This window comes from Lathyrus oleraceus, chromosome 7 (assembly GCF_024323335.1).
Source record: "Lathyrus oleraceus cultivar Zhongwan6 chromosome 7, CAAS_Psat_ZW6_1.0, whole genome shotgun sequence".
Taxonomy (NCBI): Eukaryota; Viridiplantae; Streptophyta; class Magnoliopsida; order Fabales; family Fabaceae; genus Lathyrus; species Lathyrus oleraceus.
Window position 1 is genome coordinate 148,377,762 of NC_066585.1, and position 9,650 is coordinate 148,387,411.

Here is a 9,650-nt window from a genome sequence, read left to right on the forward strand (position 1 = left end):
GATTTTATTCTTATTTTTAAGGTTTTATGTGATCACCAATTTCATGCAAAAAGCGAAAAGGAAAAATAATTTGAAAAACAACATTTAACATGAATTTATTGAATGAAAATATCATTGTATTTATGCGCCCACAATATCATCACTCCTCCTTTTGGCATGGGAGGAGGGTTTTTAAACCCAATGAACATTACTTCGACTTATGGATTACTGTTGGAATATCCACAGCGACCCAATTATTGCAGATTCCCCCAGGGATGACGAAGTTGCCAGAATCCTCTTCGTCCTCTTCCAGAATGGCAGCAGCTTCCTCGCCCTGACTGGTGTGGATGAATCCTCCACTCTTGAACAGCCCTTGCGCGTTGAACACCCCAGAAGAAAAGCCTATGCCAGCCCGAGACTTGTTGTCTTCTAGCTCAATCATTTTTCCTAAACCAGCAGTTGCACCACACTCAATGGCCAACTTTGCATCTTTATAGGAAGCAAATGAAGGAGCTCTCTTCTCAATAGGCTCAGCAATAGATAAAGCTTGGAAAGGAGTTCCAACTTCATCTTCAGCATCTATATATGAGAAGGAAGACAAATGGCTAACCATGAGAGCCTTTTCTCCCCCTACCACCACCAGCTTCTTATTCTTCACAAATTTCAGTTTCTGGTGTAGAGTGGATGTCACGACACCTGCCTCGTGAATCCATGGTCTGCCTAAGAGATAGCTATACGATGGGTGAATATCCATAACCTGGAAGGTAATCTGGAAATCACTTGGTCCGATTTTGGCTGGGAGATCAACTTCCCCAATCACAGTTTTGCGAGACCCATCAAAAGCCTTCACAACAATTCCACTCTGCCTCATGGGAGGCCCTTGATATGACAATTTCGAAAGAGTGGTTTTCGGAAATATGTTTAGTGATGACCCAGTGTCCACTAGCACATTGGACATGGCGTCGTCTTTGCAACCCATAGATATGTGTAATGCCAAGTTATGGTCCCTTCCCTCCTCGGGGAGATCAGAGTCACAGAAACTCAAGTTGTTACAAGCGGTAATGTTTGCAACAATGCTATCGAATTGTTCTATTGTGACATCATGATCTACATATTCCACATCCAAAACTTTCTGCAGAGCCTCTCGGTGTGGTTCTGAATTCAATAGCAATGATAGCACTGATATCTTGGATGGCGTTTGTAGAAGTTGGTCTACAACATTGTACTCACTTCTCTTGATGAGCCTCAGCATCTCATCACAGTCTTCTTTCATGTTGCCACTCGGGCCAACAGAAGCAGGAGTTATCAATGTAGAGGAGGGCCTAACAACAGGTGTCGGATTCGGAGTGCTCACAGCATCCCCAATCGGGCGCTCAACAGAATCAGCATTAGCTTGGGGCTTTGGCGGTGCTGAAAACACACGACCGCTGCGGGTCAGACCGCTAACATCCGCAATTTTAACAACAGAGGAAGATGGTAAGGACACTTCTTTCCCATCTTCTACCGCGACAGCATTTTAGCGATAGGGAATTGGTTTTTCGGAAGAATATGGTACTGGTCCGGCTGGCTTAATGAATGCAGGAGAAACCTTTTGCTTGCTACTATCATACTTGATAATAACGGGCTCAGGGATCCGAAACACTGGAGAAATTACGTTGACCTCATCAGCACCTTCGTCAACATTTCTGTTTTGAAGGATCTCAATAACTCCTTCATCGAACATTTCTTGAACATCTTTGCGCACCTGGCGACAACCTCTTTGATTGACATAACAGACTCGACATCTATCGTGGTCATGCTCGTAATGACTATAATCACATAGCAAGCGATGCATCTCGACCAGAGATTGTCGAATATGGCTGACATATTTGACTTTGTATTTGCCAGGGCATCCCTGGACCATGTTGACAGATTTCCCATGCTCAGGCAATGGGTTCTTCTTTACGTTAGGACCTACGTCCTCAAAACACAGAATGCCACACCTCACAAGGTCTTGAACCTTGGTCTTCAAAGGGTAACAATTCTCCACGTCATGGCCGGGAGCACCAGAATGGTAAACATAGTGTAATTCAGGCTTATACCACCACTGGGGGTTAGCAGGTATAGCAGGTGGGTCTCGCGGAGTAATCAACTTCCTCTCTATCAAAGAGGGATATAACTCTGCATACGTCATTGGAATAGGATCGAAGGTGACCCTTTTCCTTTCGTAACTCGTGCTGGTTTGATTACTGTTTCGAGGCTGGTAGGCCTGCTGTTGCGGACGGTGTTGTTGATGTTGATATTGCGGATGTGGTTGCTGATTGTTGTTATGTTCCTGGTACTGTTGATTGTCTCTGAAAATAGGTGCTATATGAGCCACCTGGTGCTGGTTACTGACAGGACGCACAGTCTTCCTCCTCACAGAGGGTCTTCTTGGTTTCACATGGGAGGTCACAGCATGTGCCTCTCCATCTTTCTTCTTCGCAAACGACCCATAACGTTTGGCAGAAGAGCCTTCTTCTCTGGTTAGACGTCCTTCTCTAACCCCTTCTTCTAGATGCATCCCCATATTCACCATCTCGGTGAAGTCAGAAGGAGCGCTAGCAATCATCCGCTCATAATAAAAAGAACTCAAGGTCTTCAAAAATATCTTAGTCATCTCTTTCTCTTCTAGCGGAGGTACGGTCTGTGTTGCTAACTCTCGCCACCTCTGGGCGTACTCTTTGAATGTTTCCTTGTCCTTCTGGGACATGGCCCTCAATTGATCCCTATCGGGAGCCATATCCACATTGTACTTGTACTGCTTGACGAAGGCCTCGCCAAGATCGTTGAAGGATCGGATGTTCGCACTGTCTAAACCCATATACCAACGCAGAGCAGCACCGGACAGACTGTCCTGAAAGTAGTGTATGAGCAACTGGTCATTGTCGGTCTGAGTTGACATCTTCCTAGCATACATGACCAGGTGACTGAGAGGACAAGTATTTCCCTTGTATTTTTCAAAGTCAGGGACCTTGAATTTTACAGGGATCTTCACATTGGGGACCAAGCAAAGTCCGACAGCAGACTTGCCGAAAAGATCCTTTCCTCTAAGAGTTTTCAATTCCTTACGAAGCCCAAGAAATTGATCGTTTATAGCGTCCATCTTCTCATAGACATCTGGGCCCTCAGATGGCTCAGAATGATAGATGGTGTTGTCTACCCTGGACATAGTATGCACGACAGGAGGAGGAACAGCAAGGACCGGGCTAGATGCCGGCATAGAAGCAAAGGTGGGAGCAGGACCCTCAGGCATGAAATTAGGAGGCATCCCCCATGGGAACCCGGTTGGCATGGCCGTTGGAGCAAAGTGTGCACTGGCTGCAGGCACAGTCGAGGAGACGATCTCAGAGATGACTGTCCTCTGGGGAGGAGTTGAAGGTGTTGGAGAAGACTGGCTCTGGGCAGCCAAGAATGATTCCATCAAGGCACTTAATCTGGCCACTTCCTCTTTCAGCTCGCGATTCTCTTGTTCCAGATGATCCATCAGTTTTGAAATGTTGGCTCTGGTGTAGTACCGGTGAGTCAACTTGTCTTCAAAATAAATGAAGAACACAGAGTTAGACCACAGGACAAGAAGCCGGGAACAAAACCTTCTTATGCACATGATGCATGCAATGCTCGTGCATATGATTTGTTTTTTTTATTTCAAAGGAACTCTAGGGTTTTATTCGCAAATCTTGGAAATATTAAACATTTATCACATATGGAAATATCTCATCAAATAATATCAGGGAAAAGAAGTACAACATTGTCAATCATATACAAGAGAAAAGGAAAATAATCATCCTATGGATCCCTAGAAACAATCATCTAAAGCTCGGGACACAGGAAGATAGGATGTGCGAAGCCTTTTCACCTCCCTCTCGTAGGCTGCCTCCATATCCGCCTTCTCCTTGGCGAGTCGGTCGTACTTCCTCTTCCAAAACTTGGAAGACTGAGGAAATAGAGAAGTCCATGCGTCATTAGGATCACCAATAACCTGATGTTCGAGAAACTCTATCAAAGCATCCTTCTCCTTGATCTGCTGAAGCAACTCCTCCCTTTCACGGATCCAAGCACGCGATCGGTCTTCATCTCTCAACTCCTCTACTCCTTGGTTAGGGAGGGTTGAAGACCCAGTCATAACCAAAGGTGTAGGTCTTGGATACTCGTAAGGCATGAGATACTCAGACGCTCTCTTCCTAACCCAAGCGGTGTAAGGCTCCATGGCAACACAATTCTTAGGACCCAACTCTTTCCTTCCTTTCCTATGAATCTTGCGCCAAGCGCGGACCATTCTGCCCTTCAAGTTTTGGGGATCTTTACCCTCCTGAAAGAACACACCCTCTAACAGAATGTTATTAGGTTTATCCTTTAGGGGGAACCCAAGCTGACGACGTGCTAAAACAGGGTTGTAGTTAATCCCACCACATGTACCAAGAAGAGGTACATTGGAGAATTCACCACAAGAGTCAATAATTTTCACACCATCATACACACGGTTGTACCAAGAGATATCATCATTAGTGAGAGACATGAGTCTCGTGGACCGTCGTAGACATCCCTTGTTCTCCTTGAAGGCGACCGTCTGCGGTAAGTGAGAAATAAACCACTTATACAACAGAGGCAAACAGCACACAATGGCACCACCACCCTTTGCATTCCTCATATGCAAAGAGAAAAAGATATCGCCCAACAGAGTCGGGAAGGGATTAAGAGTAGAGAAAATCCTAATAGCGTTCACATCCACAAACTTGTCGATGTTGGGGAACAATACAATCCATAAATGAGAAGTACAAATATGTCTTCAAAGGCATCCTCACTCATGGCCTTCCCATATACAGTAGCTTGAGCAATGAGGAACTCAGAAGGGAGACTTTGAATTCCACCTTTGGTAGTCATATGAGCACCAACCAGATATTCATCTATGTGCAACATGTTAGCTATCTCTTGAGAAGTAGGAATACTCTCCATGCCACTGAACGGCAACTGGTCTAGAATAGGTATGCCCACAAGGTAGGCATACTCCTCAAGCGTAGGCAAAAGCTGGAAGTCCGGAAATGTGAAACAACGGTACAAGGGATCATAAAACTGCACCAATACACTCATCAACCCTTCGTCCACCTGAGTAGTCAGAAGAGGAAGAAGCTTCCCAAAACGAGCCTTGAAACCCAAAGGATCTAATACATAGGATGTCAGATTCCTTAACTCTTTCAAATCTGGTTGTCTGAAGTTGTACTTCTGTGTATTTCTTCTTTGTCTTTCCATGTCTGAAAATTTTGCAAATAAACCCCCTTAAGTTCCTTGAAAATTTACTTCATTATTAATGATATGGATGCAAATGAGTGCATGAATGCATGAATTCAACAATCACACTCAAGGATCAAGCAAAGCACACCAAACAAAGGTCATGGGGATGGATCATATTGTCCTTAATATCAATCATCCATTTTGGTGGATTATGATTTACACCTTATCAACACCCAAGTTCCATTGATATTAAGGATACATGAACGGATCAACCATGAATCAAGGGTTTTTTGCAAGTCACGAGCATGGAGTTTAGGTTAAGAACCACCCAAAGGGAATGCACTAGGGTTTAAACCTGCCAAACATGTTCTACAAGAGGTTCCCATAGTCATCATCCCATCTTTCGGATATAATCGGAGAAACGAATACTCGTATTCCAAAAATATTCTCAAGAGAGACTCTTATGAGTGTAGTATCGCGTAACAATCGTATCAAATCTTACACTTGAACGACTTTCGCACTACATCCTAAGAATAGGCCAAGATGGGCTTGGTAAACTAAGGTCCTTGGCTTCTAAGGTCTATATTGGAAAGAGTAATGTCTAACCACAAATTACTTGTGTGACATTATTGATCCCAACATGACCTCCACCAAGTGAATGGACTTGCAAGTCAACTTGCTAAGGAATAACTCCACACAAGTCAACAAGACTACGCCATTCTCATATCCTAAGTGCACTCGAGTCCGGGTATAGAACTCATCTCACAAAGATCACCAAGCACACAAGGAATTAATATCAAGCAATTCAATCATTACACACAATATAGTAATCCCAAATTGCACAAAAATATGTCATAAGATAATACAATACAACAAGCATGAAAAGTTGGCAAAACCCACTAGGCAAATGGTCCCCAGCAGAATCACCACTTTTCTGTAGCGGGGTATTCGTTACCATTGGAGATATTGACTAAATCCAAGGTAAATCATACAAGTCGAGTCGTCACCGCACTTCTATTTATCCAAAGGAATGGTTAGAAAGCGAACAAAAACCTAATAGTTTTAACAAAAACTAGTAAAAGAAACAGAGATCTGGGTAAGGGGGTTGGTTATGCAATGGGAAGGTGTTAGGCACCCAAAACATCCTAGGTACTCCTAGGGAGCCCTTTTCATACTTGTTGTGAAGGTTGTTTATTTTGTGGAAAATTTTGTTTGCGCAAACATGATTGAAGAGATGAGGAAAGAATATACAAGTTTATTTACATTTTTTGTTTGGATGGATAAACCTATTGCCTACGTACCATCTTAAAAAAGATAGGATCAAAACCTCGTAGTTCGGGGTAAAAATCTCAAAACAAGCTGGTGAATTGATTGGTCCAAAAGCCTTAAGGTCTTTTCTTATCAAAGGGAGAAAACTCAACCAAACCACAAATCCACCATGTGAGGATAGCTTCAACATGCTAGTGAGGGGTTAACCCTATAATAAGCATGGAAGACTTATTGTCCATCACTAAGGATATAGGTGAGTATTACATCTACCACAAGGATAACTCAAACCTAATAGCTAAAGGTTATGAAAGATTTTGATTAATAAAGTGGCCATTGGAACCACAAAAAAGACATTTGAATGGGTTATATTTACCAAATAGAAGTATATACAAAAATGGTCAAAGTTGTCTTAAAGATTCAATTCAAAATAAGTGTTATGAAAAGAAAGTTTGAAAAATCAAAAGCATAAGGCTTAGGTTTCTAATGTTTGAAAACAATGGCTAAATGTTTGCACAAAGAGTTTTGGCTTGGGTTAGAGTGGAGAGAAGAGGAAGAATGGCTAAATCCTAAGCAAAGCAAAAAAAGAAAGGATAAAGAAACAAAACCACAATGGAGTTCCTCTCTTGAGATCATATTGATGATCCAAGTAGCTCCCATCTTTTGGAATAAGCAATCACAAAGCATAAGCAATCAAACAAGTCTCTTAAGAGATCCTCAATGTATCTTGTGTCTTTCACTTGGATGAACATGGCAATGGTCCTTCAATTAAGCTCAAATAGAATTCCCTAGCACAAAAGCACACACATCAAAAGTTCCATGAAGTAAAACAAGAATGGACAAGAGTGAGTTTAGAGATTTGGTCCCTCTAATCCATCTTCATCATTAAGGTCCATTTACTCCAATTTTGCATAAGGAAAGTCCTAGAATCTAAGTCCAATTCTCCATTCTTTGCATAGGGAAAGTCCTAGAAACTAAGTCCATTTCTTTGCGTTTGGTTCACAACAATCAAAACAAAACACAAGCATGATAATATATAAACAATTATGTGCTCAAGTGAGCAAAAGGCAAATGGCATTAACATAAACATGTGCTCAAGTGAGCAAAGAGAAAAGGCAAATGGATAATATGTGCAAGAATAGTAAATTGCATAAAAGTAAAGAGCAAAAAGTAAATGTTAATTGTCAATAGTTAGTGTTAGTAGTTAGTGGGCCATAAGGAAAATTTAGCGCTATGTTAAGCAATCGTAATTGGACTTATATAGAAGTCACAACTATCTGAGGCCGGTCAATAATAATGTAGGCAACAACACAAGTTAGAAGTCTTGATTAGTGAACCAAGTTCCAACAACTTGCCATGCCAAAAAGGAAAAAGAGAATTGATCTTGTATTGGTTTAAGCCTTTTGCATGATTTAGAAAACAACCTATCCTTAATGCAAAACCATTCACTTGATCAATTGATCAAGATGAATTAGATTTGAATCAAGGAAGATTAAGTCTCCCTAATCAATGCTAACTTATCAACCTTTAACTCATTGATAAAAAAGAAAGAAGAAGAAGAAGAAGGAGACGGAGAATGGATAATGGAAATGGAAAGATCAAAATGCATAAAGTGAAATAAGATATACCAATCCAAATGTATTGACCAAATGACATTGAAAGTCAAAGTCAAACAATGATTAATCAGAAATGAGATGAAGATTGGAGATCAAACAATAAGCAAAATATTTTTGGCATTTTTCAATATTAAAATAAACTTGACTTAAAAATAAAAGAAAGGTCAAACTTCAAAATCACTTCAAATCAACCTTGAAAGGTCCAAGTAATTTATCCCAAGTTCAACAAGGTCAAACTAAGTTTGACAAAAAATTTCAGCATTTTTAAAAGTCAGAAACTATTTTTAATCAATTAAAACTGAATAAAAATAACCTAATTGAACTAAAATCTCAAATAAATCTCAAATCAATTTGAAAATTGATGAGAATATTTTTCATAGATCCATCATCATTCAAATAGGTTAGGAAAATATTTTTGTATTTTTTGAATATCAAAAACTATTTAAAATGAATTAAAAATAACCAAAAAAGAGAAAATTCACAAAAAATATCAAATGACAAAATAAAAAATATTAAAAATCAGAAATAGAAACTAGGATTTATTTGGAGACTAATGCAATTGGTCCCATATTTTTTGGATTAAAAATAAAGAAGATATTGATTTTTGAAATAAAAGGAAATTAAAGAAAATAAAATCAGAAATTAAAAAATTGGAAAAAAGGAGAAGCGTTGGATGATGGCTCATTAATTGAGCTGGCACATCACACGGTCCTGAAGCGCACGCTCATGGTGAACCTTAGTCAACCGCGTCACACAAAGAATTAAAAAAGGTCATAACAATCAAAGGCTGAGATTGAATCTGGAAATGAGATCCAATGGTCCAGATTCAAACTGGCAATTGGCGGCCACCGGAGCCACCTTCTGCTCCGGTGGAAAATGCAGATCAAAGAAAAACAAAATTGAAGCTACCACTAGCTTGCCTCTTAAGTGAGGACTTCAGAAAACACTTTGTCCAGGCAAATAGATCAATATATGATGAGTTTCGAAGAAAATACCAGCTGGTGAATCAACTTGAATTCTGGAGATTTAAGCTCGATTCCTTGCTTGCTTTGCCAAAACAGAAGATCAATGAACTAAATGATGGAGGTCTAGAAGCTTTAGATACAAAGATTCAACCAGATGTAGTTGAATTTTGGATCTGAAAAATTTGAGAAAAATGAAATTGCTTCTTTGGTGAGAGGTTGGGTTTTGATTTCTGCAGCAATTCAGGTTGAATCAGGTGTCTATTTTGAATGGAATAGGGTCTTTATTTGTAGAGGAAATGGCAAGGAGAATGTGATCAAAGTCGTGTGCATGAATTTGGACAATCCTTGCATGGGCTTGCATGATCATGCACAAGGCCCAAAACCAAAGTCAAATGCAATCTGAAATCAAACCTAGGTGAAATGAACGTGTAATTTGAATGGCAAATGCTTGTGCATGGGATTTTGAAGTGTTATGCATAATTGAACCAAAAGCTTTTCCTCTTCGAAAATACCACTTGCCAAGTCCAAACATGATCATGTGAGTAATGGTTGGAAAGGTTTTGATGTAAGGAAC